This window comes from Pristis pectinata, chromosome 12 (assembly GCF_009764475.1).
Source record: "Pristis pectinata isolate sPriPec2 chromosome 12, sPriPec2.1.pri, whole genome shotgun sequence".
Taxonomy (NCBI): Eukaryota; Metazoa; Chordata; class Chondrichthyes; order Rhinopristiformes; family Pristidae; genus Pristis; species Pristis pectinata.
Window position 1 is genome coordinate 28,948,238 of NC_067416.1, and position 17,416 is coordinate 28,965,653.

At 39.6% G+C, this 17,416-nt stretch overlaps 1 protein-coding gene across 1 annotated transcript in view; it reads left to right on the plus strand.

The window, feature by feature from the left end:
- The window catches only part of LOC127577009 (kinase non-catalytic C-lobe domain-containing protein 1), a 145,133-nt gene that overhangs the window by 34,335 nt on the left and 93,382 nt on the right, over nt 1-17,416 (plus strand). The gene's annotated exons all lie outside the window — the stretch shown is intronic.

Consider the following 17,416-nt stretch of genomic DNA (forward strand, 5'->3'; position numbering starts at 1 on the left):
TTCTAAAGCTCAAGTATGCTTCCTCCTTCCTCTTGACTAAATATTTCACCTCTCTTGTCGACCATGGTTCCTTTACCCTGCCATCCTTTCCCTGTCTCAGTGGGACAAACCTATCCAGAACTCTATGCAAGTGTTCCCTAAACAGCCTCCACATTTCTTCTGTGTATTTCCCTGAGAACATCTGTTCCCAATTTACACTCCCAAGATCCTGCCTAATACAGTCATAGTTAGTCCTCCCCCAATTAAAATCTTTCCCATTATCGTCTGCTCCTATCCCTGTCCACGGCTATACAAAAGGTCAAGGAGTTGTGGTCACTATCTCCGAAATGCTCGCCCATGTTTAAGATAAGTAGGTTAAAGCACTGACTAAAGTTATTTTTTTTAATTCATGTGAATATTAGGTATTTTTTTTAAATGAAAGTCATTTAAAGGTATTTTTGATGGATCCAGTGCATGTGGCATATTAGTTTATGTTCCTATGAATTTGTTAATGTAAGTTCAAGTCTTAATGGAACAATATTTCAGTAGAACTGATTAGTGCACTTGTACTCCAGGAAGTTGATTAGTCCAGAGTTAGAGATTGGAGCCCACTCCACCCTTCTAGGGAAACCTATTAACTATGTTTTATTTGAGATTTTTTTTTCTGCAGTTTGCTTTACATTCATTCACAATATTTTGAGATTCAGAAATGTATGATGTCACTGGAGTAACAGGAGAAGCTAAAATTGTTGGAAACAACCTGAAGTGGATGCCCAGAGAGGGAACATTATTCTGTGTACCTAACACAGTGCAGTACTGAAACGATTCTTTGACTTAAAAGGAATGAAGCTTTCTTGGTATTCATAGAATAATGCTTGATCTGACATATGTACAAGGGGCTTGTATTATAACTGTGTTTTAAAATTGTAATGGGCTAGATGCGTTGCTCTGTGTGTTTTGATTTTAATGTTTTTCTGCATTTGAGCAGATTTAGGATAAATACTGACTTTTCATTTGCAGCAACAATATAATGGGTTACAATTGCTGATAGTGCTCCATTTAGTAGAAACAGTGCAATTTGGAAATTCAAGTCAAAATTTACAAAGTTTAATAAAATTTTGCAGAAAAATTATAAAAATGTAGGGGGAAAAGTACTTTCCAGATTGTGGTAGTTTCTAGATATGCTCATGAAACAGTTGTTAATGGGGAACCTAGCAAAATATTTAGCATATTAGTATAAAAACAGGGTATAAAATGTAGAACTAATTAGTTGAAAGCAAATTGCAAAGAACATTTGTCAAAATGTGGAAGAATCTAAAAGACACTTGCATAATTCAGGAGTATGATGCAATACTCTTCATTTGCTTGGCTCTGAAAACATTCATAAAGCTTGACACCAATGAGGATAAAGCAGGCTTCTTTATCATTGGGTCTAAATCCTAGACCTCCCTATCAATAGCACCGAGGTGTAACTTCACAAAGAAAAACCACAATATTTCGATGAGGTGGCTATCACCAGCACCTTAAGGGCGATTAGAGGAGGGTAGTGAATGCTGACCCTACCAGTGACAACCACACCCCAGAAATTGAAATAAAAACATGTATTTCCTTGCCCTTTTGACTTTGGTCTGATTCCCAACATTGGGATCAGACAGGATAGTATCATTCACCATGCAGTGTTCCTTTTGCAAAATATTGGGCTTCAAGGCCACGTCCACTCATCCCTGCCTATCCAGCCGAGCTTGATCTTGCAAAAGGAGGATTTGGCAACACTTTTTCACCTATGAAAATGTTCAGTGCCCAATCTGTGGTCCCTGAGATATTATGTGATGTACAAAGATCAAGAGCAGTCATTACTGCCCTGCATTCAAGATATTTTAATGAACCCTGTCTCTAGGCCATTTAAAAGTAAATTTTCACAAGTCCCTTGACAGGCATTGGCAGTGTGGCCCTTGACTAATTTTGACTTTGCATTTGTGATAATATTACATAACAGATGTAATTCAGAGTGTCCTTAATGAAGCACCAACATCACACGTGCAGTGGAGATGCAAGAGACTGCAGCTGTTGGAATCTGGAGCAACAAACAATCTGCTGAAGGAACTCTGTGGGTTGAACAGCATCTGTGGGAGGAATAGGGAACTCTTATCTCTGTTCTGTCTGGAGGGAGGTGGGGCAAGAGCAGAAGTACAAGAAACAGAGGAGATGTAAGAGTGGGCTCCATCAACCACAGCAAAAAGGAAGCCATGCTTCCTGAAAAAGGAGGATATTTAAGATGTCTGGAATACAAGACAACATCTTGAGAGCAGATGCAGCAGAAACAGAGAAACTGGGAGAAAAGGATGGCATCCTTGCAAATAAGAGTGGGAAGAGGTATGGTCTAAGTAACTGTGGGAGTCAGTGGATAGTTTATCTCCTGAGATGGAGACCGAGAAAGGGAGGGAGGTGTCAGAAATGGCCCATGTGAACTTGAGAGCAGGGTGGAAGTTAATGGCGTAGGTGATAAAATGGGTGAGTCCTGCACAGGTGCAGGAGGTAGCACTAATGCAGTCATTGGTGTAACTGTACTGAGTCCTGATGCAGGGTTTTGACCTGAAACGTCGACAATTCCTTTCTTCCCACAGATGCTGCTCGATCCACTGAGTTCTTCCAGTAGATTTTGTTGCTCAAACCTGCAGTGCCTGACCAAGATATGGGTAGAAACTTTTTATTCCCTTAATACCCTGGTAAATTTGATGCCCTGGTGAGAACCCTTCATTCACGCCTCCCCATCTTTCAGCAACTTCTGCTCTGCGTGCTCTCTGCTCATTCTGAGTCATGCCAGATGACAAAAGAAATGCGTACTTATTCACCTTTATCTGTAAGCAGCTGTTTTTGTGCAGAAATCTGGTCAGCAAAAGTAAGCACTTATTGCATCTCTTCCTGCAGAATTATGCATCTTAAACTACTATATTGAGGTGCCATGCTAGATGTCACTGTTGCCACCCACATCATTCTCTTGAATGTCTGATATTAAGCCAAAACCTGCTTACTTTCTCTTGACAGTTCGAAAGGCAACCTCTTGCTCCACCGCTTGACTCACCACTGAGTGGAGGGATAACTAAGAGGCTGGACAAACTCGTATTTGGCCCTTCAGCAGCCCTCGCCCTTGTCTCTCCCTTTCCACAGATGCTGCTTAGCTGCTGAGTTTGTTTTTTCTTTTGCTTTTGTTTCAGATTTTCAGCATCTGCATTTCTTGAGGAAAAATTCTTGTTGAAATTAACCATTAGGCTTAAGTGCATGTATCCTCATTGAAACATTTTCAAAGGTAAATGTATATAGCAGATGGAGGCTAAAATTAGATTGGATTACATCAACTAATAGTGCAGCAAAAGGAAATTAAGGGTGGAGACCTTCTGGCTCTGTTTTTGTACGGTGTCTGGAGGACATTGAAGTCAGAAATGCTGTTGCCTTAATTCCCTCATTTTTTTTAGGCCTGAGATTCAGCTAGAGGCAGTACCATATGAAAGAAGTGTGAAATCTCAGGTAAAACCTGAAGAGCTAGTTAGAATTGGATTTGGGTCAGGTGAGGAGTGCCGAGGCTTTATAGTTAATGGCCATCTGAATGTTTATGTTTTAAAACTGTTTAAAGTAAATTTAGTTAAAAGCATTCTCTTGCTGCTTTAGTCTAGAAGTTTAACTTCTATGTTATTTTTTTTCTAAATAAACAATCAAATTTTTAGTTTAGTATAAATAGCTCTCCAGTGTGGTGTTCTTCACTTTCATAAGTAGGAATGATCCATGTACTTGAATTTTAACTTGTAAATACATCGTATCTCATTAATGCACTCAAAATGTTGAGTTTTGGTTAGTAATAACCAGTTTATTGAAGCTAATTTTAGGGAGTACAGACAAAAAGGTGTTAGAATTTATAACATGTCACAAATCACCAATCCCAAAGCTAAAATCAGGCATACATAATGTGGCATGTCAATTACCAGGATCTGTAAAACTGATGGATGTGCTGTTCGCCACTGCAACCCATGATGTGATGTTATTTTCGGCAAAGTTTTATTCTACAAATTCTAACAAAGTATAATAAACAGTATATTTCCCAATGGTACTAATTAGTCCATTTCTCAAATAATTTGCTACCACTGAGTTATAATACAAGGAAAGTATATTTAGCTGAAGAAAATATAATTTTGTACCTGCAATGATACCAATGTCTCCATATTGCATTCTTTCAGTTATGTATTTTTAAAATAATTGGAATAGAAATAGTAGTATAATTTGAGTAGCTATCTACCAAAGTTTCAAATGTTATTCTTCAGAAAGCAAGCCACATCATATTTCTATAACCATTCTCTACCTGAAATGTTTTCATGAGTGACTGGAAAAAGTAGTAAGTTAAAATTAAATACAAAATACTGAAGCTTCTGTTTTTTATATATATTATTATTCCAATAACTTTAAGCTTTCCATTATTCTCAACTTTTGTTCAAATATGTTCACAGGAACTTGCATTCAACAATTCAGCACCCACTCTCTATCCCCAACTTAATAATGTGTTCAAGTGTCAACTAGAATGATGTCCTTTAACTCTACTACAGCTTTAGAGAAGGAATGTTCAGTTTTTTTTTCTGATAGCTACAATTCTTTATTAGAAGTTTCTTCTCAATTTGATATTTAATTGGTAACAACTAATGTAATTAAATAAACTGACCATAACTTTCAGTCAAGAAATTAGTGATGTTTTGGAAGGTTGAGGTTTTGCATGTTTGAAAAGTATACTGGATACAAAATATTTAATTACATGAGCAACCAGCCTTAGATGTAAGTTCATCTGAAACTATAAGTGCACCAGAAAATGAAGTTACAAAAATTGACAAATTTATAGAGCACATTGTTTCTTCTTCTGGCCTAAAAGCTCGGCATCCTAGATTTTGTGTTGATCTCAAAGGAATGCATGCACAGGTGTTTCCTCTATGATGAATGGTTTTGCAAAAGTTCAGGAGCACTCAGGGGATTTGAAAAATAAATGCTGTCTGCAAGGTGATAAATACCAACAGTGTTTGAAATGTTCTTTTCTACTACCTGATATATAATCACTTTTCAACAGAAGCTATCTGTAATATGTTGGTTGAGAAGTAGTTGTAAAATTGCTCCATTATGTTTACAGTGTCTCTCAGTCCTTACCAAAAAGAAATGTACTTGCTAGGATTATTTCAACTTGCTAAAGTGATTCAATTTTAAATACATCAGGTCTGACTCCCACACATAGTTGTCATCAGTGACATAAGCACACAAGATCCACAGTCCTAAGATGGGAATTCTTGGAATGATAAGGGAAGAGAAGGGATCCAGTGATGTCTTGGGAGGCCCATAGGGTCATGTGAGGTCTGCAGAAGCACTGTCTGTATTTTCTGATTTCCAAGGAAATTTTTATCAAAAAGACAAAGCTGATCTACCTTTTTTTGGGATCTGCTGATCCTTACTTGCAGTCATCATGAGCAGACACTGCCTACAGTGTTGCTACATAAAATGTGGTCAGGGTCTGAAGGAAGTCATTGTTTAGAATCTCAACCAGACTTCTGAAACTTGCCTCATGGTGCTTGGGTGCACAGGGTTAAAATTATTTCTCGGCATCAGCAAGTTATTAACAAACAGGGAAATTTATAGTAAACCAGAATGGAAGTTACAGATGAAGAATATAGTTTTCATTCAAAGGCAGATCTCTCCTTTTAATCATTTCCACTGAGCATCTATCTGCATTTCAAGTTTTAGAAGTGAATAGCTGAAAGCTTTTTCAAAGGGCAATTATTGTGGTTCCTGTTCATTTGATGTTGTTTGAGAATCAGCAGCCTTTTTTTAAAGTTCTGATCCTTGGCCTTGTTAAATTTACAACAGCACTTAATTTGTATTCTACCTTCAGGTTAGAGGATTTATTCTCTGAATTAATTGATATCCTCTTTGAGTAGTTTTTAATTCTATTTGTCATTTTTCTTCAATACCTGAAATTATTGCTTCATGCTGATGTTACACAGACTTCTGCTACCTTGCCTACTTGACTAATTTACACGCTTCAGCCTGCTTGGTATATGTGTTGTCTGTTTGGTTACTGGTATCTCTGATTCATTCCTCAGTTTTTACCTATAATAACAATGATCAGGATCATAAGTCAAGCTAATTCTACTCTTGGATTCATTCCACAGAAGTAATTGTGACACACATGATTCAAAGATCTACCTATATGACCCATGAGCACCTGGTTATTAATTTGTTAATAATATGATTATTTTGAAATAAATGAGGACGAACACCTAGTTTCAAGGCTATGGTTTCCATTACTTAATAATGTCCATTTGGAGATGAAACCAGGACAGAGTTCATCAGATTTTATTCTACATTCTTGCTAGAAATTCAGTTGTGTAACATTTATTTTCAATGTGATGCAACTTGAAATTTGATTTTCTTTTTCCATGGCAAAATGTGACAATGACTGCTTCCAGGTTGTGTTGCATCACTCCAAGAAACTCACTAGGCACTTACAAGTGTGAACCATCCTTGCAACCACATGCAGTATTGCATCAGGGCTGCATAGGATAACCATCCCTCCTTGCAACCGTAAGTTGGAAGCATTGCAGAATTTTGACCAATTTACCCCGTGAGGTATAGGACACTCTTAGGGCAGCATGGTCTTTGCACTGCAGTGGCAAATTCTGACACCTACTTGATAAGGATGATGGTTAAAAAATTCACTTTTGTGGTTTTCTCCCAATGTGCATCCATATACTGTCATCCTCCAACCTAATCACCTGCCACTTTCTCTCAAGTTCCCTTGTAAATCTAGGATCACCTGAATCCCAGGCTGTCTACAAAGACACTGCAGCCTTCAGTTTACCTTAACCCCACCCCACATTGAAATGACAGATTCCTGATTTTTTTCCCCCATTATCAATATCCAAATGACCAGTTCTGATCCATTCACTGGTGTGCAAGTTGCAAATATTAGTTCTAACTCCACTATGCCAGTATTGCAGGGCTTCAAAACTCCCTCTGCCCTTATGACCACAGCACATCTGAACCCAGCTTCTGAAAGAGGTATGCTGCAGCACATTTGTGTTGTGGGAATTCCAGTGCTTGGTCTGTTGTATCAAAGGTTTTGGACCTCAGACTGAGATGGACATTGGTATCCCACAGCTGCTGCCATTGAGTAGATCCGCAATGTTATACTAGAATTTCTAGTTATTGGTTCTCCACCTGACGAAAGAAAGAAAATCCCATGGTCCTATTTTTTCATGCATAGGTAATTCAACAAAATATCTGCAGATTATTTATTACAAAAAAGTGGACACAATGTTATTCTTCATTATGCATTGTCTATGTTCTTGGCTCTTTCTGCTTATTTCTGTGGAACATAACACCACACATGCAAGATACTTCAATGTCATTTGTATCGATGCTGACAAAGAATCTGCTCATTATAAATTTTGATAACTACTATGTTTGTTTCTTGTTCCACAACAACATTTAAGTTCATTGTTCCTAGCGTTGGTCACAATTTCAGATGCTGAACGGAGTACTGTTTTTTTTCTTACATGACATAAGATGAGCTATGTATAAAAAAAAAATAGAAAGGCAGAAAGAAAATTGTACCCAGCAAAGAAACAACTGTGGCTTCTGGTCTGAGATTTTATGACACTGGGTTCTCAATGCCACTATTCAATATCAACAGTAACTAACAAGTGTGAGTGGCACAGCCCAGCACCAGCCTTAAAATTAGTGCCATTGGCAACAATGAATATTGAAGGTTCATAACTGCCACTGAGGAGCTATTGTTGGCACCTGGTACAAGTAAGTGGGTGAACTCAGTTGGTTTTGCAGCATAGGTTAAAATGATGTAATGTGCAATTACAATGCTTGCCTTTTTAAAAAAAAGAGCAAGTCATTTGTTGGTGCCAATAAAGATGACAGTCTACTGAGCATGTACTTTTTTTTTAAGAACCAGTTAAATAATGTTTTATATGAAAATAACTTTACCAAGTAAATAGGATGCCCATTCCATTGTGTCAGGTTGATTGTGGTTCATGTAGTATTTCTGCAGTTGTATTTTTTTTCTTAATGATAGAAGTATATTTAATTCATGATCTTTCCCACTTTGTCAAATTTTGGGTTAATCAGTGATTTTTTTTTTTGGTTATGCCTCCAAAATGGATTTTGGTAACAATCCTAAACATGCTGGCTAGATATCAATCACAAACTCAGCAAAATGGAAAATATTACTACGGAAGAAAATAATACAACTGTGGTGAATGGTTTTCAACATCTAATGAAAAATGCCATGGCGAAAAGAATGCTTGTATTGATGAATCCAAGCAAACAGGCACTTGAGAACTTCTTACAACACTGTTTTTCATTTGCTTTTCATTTTGTGAGTTTTATTGCTGGACTTCAAAACAAAAAGAGTGTTTGAGTTTCTAACCAAGGAGGAGGACTGGCAATTCATATTTTTTTTAATGATAAGAGAATGTTACAGACCACATTAGATGAAACATGTGAAGTTTGACTGAAAGGCCTACACTGAAATAAATTGGCAGAAATTTGTTGGTGGGGTTGTTTAATGAAAAGGACAGAAACAAAGGACTTAAGCATTACTGCAGTTTCCTGAAGCAAATATAAACTGCTAAATGACATGTTCCATACCTTACAGCAGTCTTTGAAATGTGATTTGACAGTTAATTCCAGGCCAGTCCAACTGTTCTTTTACTTTATGACAGTCTAAATTCCAGTAATCACTGCTTTACAACTTCTGTTAATGCTGCCTGCATCACATTTACTAGTGTTGCTGCTGCTTTATCATTGAGGTTTTGCTTTCTGTTGACTGCTGAATTGCATTAATTCAAATAAATATGCATGCAGCAGCAATTTTATAAATGTCTGTTTGCAACACTCTTTGAGTGGAAAGAGACAATATACCCCTACCTTTGGTCATTAAATTGGATGTTTATTTGCCACAAAATTGGCTTGCAAATCATTTTTCTTTTGGGTCAAAGATTAAATTAACTCAGAGTAAATAGTGCTACTGATTACTTCCAGGAGAAATTAGGTCCAGTTGCAAAATTGAACTGGGCACATCTGGGTCTTGATCCATGTTACTACAGCTAATCCTTTCCCAATGTCAGACATGTACCTAAGAACATAAATAGTCATGCAATTCATTCCAACCTCCCAAACCCAGAAAACCACAAATAAGTAGCACAACCCATTGGGTTCCCTATTTAGACACCATTAGAGGACTACATAGCAGATATTGGAATGTTCTTACTGACTACAGACTGCTCAGACATCTCCCAAAGTGCTGAGACTGCACTCAAGCTAGCAAGGAGTGCTTTTTTTTTTGCAAAGTTTAAGTGCTGAACAAATCATGTAATGGGCAGTTCAGTGGCCATACTGCACCAACAAACTCCTGAATCCCAGATTCTAGTTTAGTTTTTGTGTAGTTTCAGCTACTACTTTAAGGTAGATGTTCTTACATGGCATCTACTGAGATCTGTTACATTTTGTCTCATCTCTTAGAACTACCACACATGGTAGTGGTGTTCTTATTGCATTAGGTTAGATGTCACAGATGACTCAGAGTTGGGAACCTTGGGACAAGGCACAGAAATGCAGAATTGGGAGTTTTCGGAGGCAAGAACTTCTCTTGACTTCTCCCAGTGCAAAGGTTGTTGACATTTTCTGATGTGGTTTTTGGCCATGCTCCCAGCTAGGAGAACAACTAGTTGATGACATGTATATCTCTTTGCTTCAGTGGAACTGTGAGCTGCTCACGAATCGTGTGACAGGATTGTCCCCAGACCCCTGCAAAGAGGTGCACATCACCTGCATATTGGAGGGCATGTTCTTCTGGCCCTATGCAATCTCCCATGGGAGCATGGAGATGGACTCCTGCATACTTCTTATCATCTCCTGCATTTATGAGGGAGGGCACTATATCCACATTACCCTTGTCATTGAAAGCATTCTGGTCATAGTCCTGATCTGAGTCCTGCAGGGCAGTACAGATATGTACACCTGCTATCCAGCAAGCCTCCTTCATAGCTTCTAATTGCCTACACCTTGTGTCAGATTGAGCCTGATATTATCTGGTATCCTTCCCCATTTGATCCTAATTGCTCATGAGATTGCACTCTGAGATTGCACTCTGGGACATAGGCTCAACAATAAACCATTCTGCTCACTTTAATTATCATTTCCTCTCTCCATCCTTCCCTCCTGTTCCAGGACTTTTTGTGGTGAGAGTGGGGAAGCAAGGGTCCTCTCCTCATAGACAGCACACACAAAGGGAGATGCTCATGTAAACTACACCCAAGCCACTTCTATAAGAAAGAAGCAGAACAAGAGATGATAAAGCCGTGCACTTTTGGACAATATAGAAGGAATGTACTATTGAAATGTTGTTAATGAGCATATCTGGCAGATTATGCACAAGTTCTGGTTATAAATTGCTTTCAGCTTCAGTTACCCATCTGCCTCTCTGGATGAGGACCCCCTCCTCCAATCTGGTGATGCACTGCACTTGAGAGCTTCCCTCCCAATTGGCGGGCCTCCCTCCTGTTCTTTATAATTTTAGACTTAATGGCGGTAATGAAGGGCATTGAATAGCCTCTTTATTATCCTACATTTACGTGTTTTTGGGGTGGGGGAGATGTAAGGAAGGGCCAGTGATGAGGGTGGAGGTGAGGGGGTATTGATTGGGGGTTGACGTGGGGTGTGCCAGGAATGGGTAGTGGGGGGTAGTATCAGTATAAAAGAGTACAGTGATAAGGAGCTCAAATTGACATGTTTATTAAGTCATGAAGTTTCTTGCGACGTTGCTCCATTTTTCAGTGGTTACACTTCTGATTAAGCTGATACCAGGTGCTTCCAATGGTGGCCCTGACTGTTCTTCTGCCATTGTAGGCCTCCCTCTTGAGTTGCATCTCACTTACTTGAATTTCAGTGACTCCTTCAGTAAATCTGTGTGGTCTCTCCCTATCTCATGCACCCTAGCTCCTTTCCATGACACCCATTATGCATGTTGCTGTGGTCAGGCTATCATGGGAGTGACCCTTTAAGGCTTGATAGCCTCCTCTGCTCCCTCCCCGCTCTTTGACCACTGTACATACGGTGGAGTGAAATTTAGCTTGATCCTGTTGGGACACATGCAAGTCATATTTTGGTGCTTCTTTCTGAGTGGAAAGCACACTAATACTGTTGCACACTTGTTCTTAAGTATTTTGAAATCTTTTTCTGGAGACCCAGTTTGGCAAGAAGGTTATTTAATGATGGTCAGTTGATGGGATTAGTGATGCTTATGAATTTTCCCAGTGCCTGGATCTTGCTTGATTGCCTTTAGAACATTTCAACATTTTTTTTTCCTTTTTTTATTGTTCCTGAGGAATATTTTATGACTGGTTGGGCTTCTGGGTTGGTGAGGGTGCACTGCATTAGGATGAGGTGGACTGCATACATCAAGTACTTTCTCTCCCCAGCAACTGGCATTAACCAAAATGGATTGCGGTTCTTCTTAGTAATGCTTTTCTTTATTTAATATCAGAACCGTCTGTTTCTTTCCTGAGACCATAGACCTAAAAGAAGTGTTAAACATATAAGCTGATGCTTTTGTAAAGGTGTTCAATTTATGTCAGTACTCTCAGGTCATAGAGACAGACAGCAAAGAAACAGGCCTTTCAGCCCAACAAGTTGCCCATCTAAGCTAGTCCCATTTGCCTGCTTTTGACCCATATCTCTCTAAACCTTTCCCATCCGTGTACGTGTCCAAATGCCTTTTAAATGTTGTTATTGTACTTGCCTCAAACACTTCCCCTGGCAGCTCATTCTATGTACATACCATCCTCTGTATGGAAAACACTACCTCTCAGGTTCCTATTAAATCTTTCCATTCTCACCTTAAACCTATGCCCTCTGGTTCGTGACTCCCCAGCCCTGGGGAAAAAGACTGACTGCATTCACCTGTCTAGGCCCCTCATGATCTTATGCACCTCCATAAGATCACCCCTCTGCTTCCTGCGCTCCAAGGAATAAATCCCTAGTCTGCCCAACATCTCCCGATAACCCAGTCCCTCGAGTCCTGGCAACATCAGACCTGTTAATACTAACAAAATCAGTAATCTGATGGCTTTAATCCTACCTTTTGCTGTTTTTATAATTATATCAATGGAATCAAATTTAGGACCACCAGTGAGGCACCTTGACACTGTCAGCAGTGAAAACAAGTCAAATGAGATTAAATTGATTTGTGCAATGGGAGTGAAATGCGTTCATTATGAATTGAATCAGAATCAGATTTATTATCACTAACATATGACATGAAATTTGTGTTTTGCGGCAGGGGTACAGTGCTGACAAAATATGTAAATTACAAAAACAAATAGTGCAAAAAGAGGAATAATGAGGAATAAAAGGAATAATAATCTTGCCCTCTGCATTCAGAAATTTGATGCCAGAGGAGAAGAAGCTGTTCCTGAATCACTGAGTTTGGGTCTTCAGGGTCCTGTACCACCTCCCTGATGGTAGTAACGAGAAGAGGACGTCCCGGATGATGAGGGTCTTTAATGATAGATGCCACCTTCTTGAGGCACCGACTCTTGAAGATATGCTCGATGGTGGGGAGGGTTGTGTCCGTGATGGAGCTGGCTGAGTCTATAATACTCTGCAGCCTCTTGCAATCTTGTGCATTGGAGCCTCCATACCAGGCTGTGATGTAGTCAGTCAGCATGCTCTCCACCGTTCATCTATAGAACTTTGCAGGAGTCTTTGGTGAAATACCATATTTCCTCAAACTCTTAACGAAGTAGAGGTGCTGGCGTGCCTTCTTCGTGAATGCATTGATGTGTTGGGCCCAGGATAGGTCCTCTGAGATGTTGACGCCCAGAAACTTGAAGCTGCTCACCCTTTCCACTGCTAACCCCTCAATGAGCACTGGTGTGTATTCTCCCAACTTCCCCTTCCTGAAGTCCATAATCATTTCCTTGGTCTTGCTGATGTTGAGCTGTGACACCAATCAACCAGCCAATCTACCTCACTCCTGTAAGCCTCCTCATCCTCATCTGAGGTTCTACCAACAACAGTGGCGTGATCGTCAAATCTATAGATGGCGTTTGAGCTGTGCTTAGCCACACAATCATGAGTGTGGAAGTAGAGCAGTGGGATAAACATGCACCCTTGAGGTACACCTGTATTGATAGTCAGCGAGGAGGAGGTGTTATTGCCGATCTGCACTGACTGTGGTCTCCCTGTAAGGAAGCCGAGGATCCAGTTGCAGAGGGAGCTACAGAGGCCCAGGTTTTGAAGCTTGGTTATTAGTACTGAGGGAATGATGGTGTTGAACGCTGAGCTGTAATCGATAAACAGTAGCCTGACGTATGTCTTGCAGTTGTCTAGGTGCTCCAAAGCAGAGTGGAGAGTCAGTGAGATTGCATATGCTGTAGACTTGTTGTGGCGGTGGGTGACACATGTCTGCCTCTGTTACTTTGAAATTGAAAGGGTACACAGCAAGGACATAGGTCTGTATGGACATAAATCCTTGATATGTATTGTGTTAAGGCACATTGAAAGAGTGATGAGAGAAGTACATGGGATCCTGGATTTCATACATGGAGGCACTGGGAACGAAAACAGAGAAGCTGTGCTGGACCTGCACTTAACACAGGTAAACACTGATTAAGGTACAACTGGAATATCATGTCCACACTTTAGGGAGGATCCCAAGTTCCTTGAGAAGGTGCCAGAAAGATTTCTTAGAATGGCCCCAAGAACGAGGAACTTCAATGACAAAGTTAGACTGGAAAAATCAGAGTAAAAAAAAATCAAAGGGGAAATTTGATGGAACTGTTAAAGATCAAGACTGGAATAGAATAAATACAGGGCAACTGTTCCCAGTGGTAGAGCTTTAAGGGCTAAAGGATAGAAATTTAAAATTTTGGGCAAGAGATAAAATGTTGTTCATCACATTCCATTCTGAGTCAGAGTATTTATGACCTGGAATTTACTGCCTCTACAGGCAATAAAATCAGAATCAATCAGTGCCTTCAAAAAATACTTGTGTACTTGAACATAATTTGCAGTGCTGTAGGAAAAGAGTGTGGGAATGGGACTGATGGGATTGCTCTATTCAGAGCTGGCATGCACTTGTTGCACCAAGTGATTCCCTACAGAATAAATTCTTTGATTCTTTAGAAGTTCTTTTCCCTGAATACTTACTTCACTGGCAACCATTCAATTGGAGTTATGACATTGTAAACACTGACAGGTTTTGGTGTTCTTAACTCCATGTAATAAAGTGCAATCTTAATCTTTTGATGGAAAAGAAAATAATCAATATCTTTGTAATGGGTGATTTAGCAAAACAGGGATATAATGTACTTCTGTTAGTTGTTTTGTCTTCTGGCCTTTGCATGTTGGGACTTGTAAGTCATTGAACTTCAAGCAAGTTTGTTCATGCATCATAATAAATAATGAATGTGGTAATCTTTGAACCAGTTCTGCTACTAGATTAACAATCACTATATCACCCAGTGGAGAGACAGGAGACTGCAGATGCTGGAATCTGGACTGATGCAGGGTCTCTCTCAATCTGACTTGTCAACCATCCCTTTGCCTCCACATATGCTGCTTGACTCTCTGAGTTCCCCAAACAGTTTGTTTTTTGCACTATATCATCCAACGTCACTAAAAGGTGCAAGGATGCAGGTTGCAAGTTTTTATTAACTATTACCAGATCACCTGTGGAGTGGCTCATGATGAGTCAGAAGCTGCACTATTATATTACAGTAGAGGTAGTTGAATTACCCAGGGAATAATATCAGAGCCACTTGACTGTATAAACAAAAAATGAAATTTTATCATACAATGAAGTCATAAAGACTTGGGAGATGTGCATTTCAGACGACCCACAGAACTTACTTCCAACAATCCTGTTGTTTCTCTGTGGGTTAAAATTTAGCATGTTCTTTACAGAAAACAAGATGGATCTGTCCCATCTTCAAAACATGACTTTAATTGTAACCAGTTGTCTATAGCAGGCTTTCACTGCTTCTACCCCTTCCCTGGGTTAACTCAGCAGGAAGAGAGATTGCAAGAAGATCTGATAAAGATATTTATAATCATGAAACATATCAATAGAAACAGTTCCCATTGACAGTGAGTTCCAGATCAAGGGACATAGAATGAAGGTGGTTGGCAAAAGAACCAAACTTCTTTAGTTCTTAACACAGCAAATGGACATCAAAGAAGCTATAGATGCTGGAAATCAGAAATATAAACAAAAAATGCTGGTAACACTCAGCAGGTCAGACAGCATCTGTAGAAAGAGAAACAGAGTTAATGTTTCATTTCTGACGTCCTCCTTAAACTGGTTGGAGTCTGGAATTCACTGCTGTGGTAGAAATGAAATCAGATTTGATTATATCTGCAAGGAAAACATTTGTAGGGCAATAGAGAGCATGTGGCAGAGTGGGATCAACTGCTTTCTCTCATAAGAGCTATAATGAACTCATCTGGCTGAATGGCTGCCTCCTGTGCTAGCACCATTTATATGAAGAAGACCTGGAGGCAAAAGAGACCCAAAGGAGCCTCGAAGTTTAAAGGCAGTTGCTTGAGTGCATTAAACTGATGCAGATATTTAATTTGAGGGCCGGCTTCTGGGAAATTCAGTTCTTTGCTTGTTCTGCCATTACTATGCATACCTGCATTGCTCTGTGTATTTGCACAACTGACACAAAATGTATACAAAAGATGGCAAAGAGAAATTATAGATTTTATGCAACAGACATTATTCCCAACTTTCCATGATATTTCCGTTTTACATTGAAATTGAATCACAGAGCACACAAAAATGCTACACTACAGAATTCAGTTTGTAGGCAGTGTGTCTTTTTTCTTACAGAAGTTCCTTTCCAGGGGAATTCCCTTTCCCAACTGAGGGACTTATATATTCTCATCCCAACCAACTGAGGGCTGCCAACAAACCTTGGGTCTCCCTCAAATTTACCCTCTTAGCTCCTGTCACTTACTCATTTACTGGTGTATGAATAAAGGAAGCCTGCTTCACATTTTGCCTTTGTGAAAGGCTTCCATTGCATTTGATTTAGTGCATTGTTGTATGTTATATTTTGTATTTATATTTAGCCTTTTTCCACTCTCTTCATATTATTACCACTGAGGAGAATTTTAAGTTTAATACTTGACATTGGTAAGATGACTATTCCTTTGGGAATACCCCACTCTTGGGGGTTTGGATAAGCAGGTACAGAGAATGCACAGAGGTGGGTGCCTTTGCCAAGAAAGTGGAACTGTAATCTCCATCAGAATTATTTTTTCCTGTTTTATTGGGTCTGTCTTTCATCATTTCATCAAAGAGCTAATTCAACATTTTGCAAGCTTTTCCATTCTGACCTGCAAGCTTTACAGGTCTGGGAATGTTATTTTCATGTCATGCCATGCATAAAAACAGGTTGCTATCTAATTATAAGAGAGATGCTATAAGGTTCCTAAATAACCATGCATCCAAGATATGCAGCTGGTTAAGTGAAACTGCATGTTGCAGAGTCTTGAATCATTGTGCTTGAGGCCACAATATTCATTGTTGCTGGCAAAAGATTTCCTCTGTGCTGATGACATAAGAAGTAATATTCACCTATTGTAAGTTTCTCCCAAGATACACAGACAACAGACTTTTGAGGAATTTGCCTCTTTAAATGCGAGGATGATAACTTTTCTTTCCTAGACTTGCTTCAGTATCGCCTCCAGTCTCTCACTGAGAGATCCCATTTCAATCACCTTTTTGAGCCCACAGAATCAGATTTCTGTGGCAGACTTAGGATCATCAGTTCAGTGGGAGCTCCACTGAGGCACAACTTCTTAGATATTCAATCACATGGCAGAATTCTGCATCTGAAACTTTTTCTATACCTAAGTGAAAAGTGGTAACAACTATTTCTGGGTTGTATTGACTGACTGCAAGTCACCCTACCATCCCCTGCATCAGAGGCACACAAGACCGAAGTCATTCCCTAGGCAACACACTGTTACTGCGCACTTTCTCAACATCATGGGCTTTCATTGGACACGTCGCCGGACTAGGATGCCTGTTTACCTCCATCCTTCAGTGCACCCTCCAATTTCTAGTCTTGCCTCTGACCCGCCAAACACTTGATCACCAGAGTCTCAATCCCCAAGCCTCCAATCTTAACCCCCACCATCCATTGTCAGTGCTTGATTTTTCTTTTTCCCTCTATTCCTGCTGGACTTAATCCATGACGTCACCCTCCCCCTCCCCATTCCAGCCCCCAAATTCCAGTCCTGACTCATCATCTCACTGTTTATAAACTGTAGAATTCTGATGTCCCCACCGCTGGCCATGGAAAAGGATAATTTGGGCTACCAGCCTGGT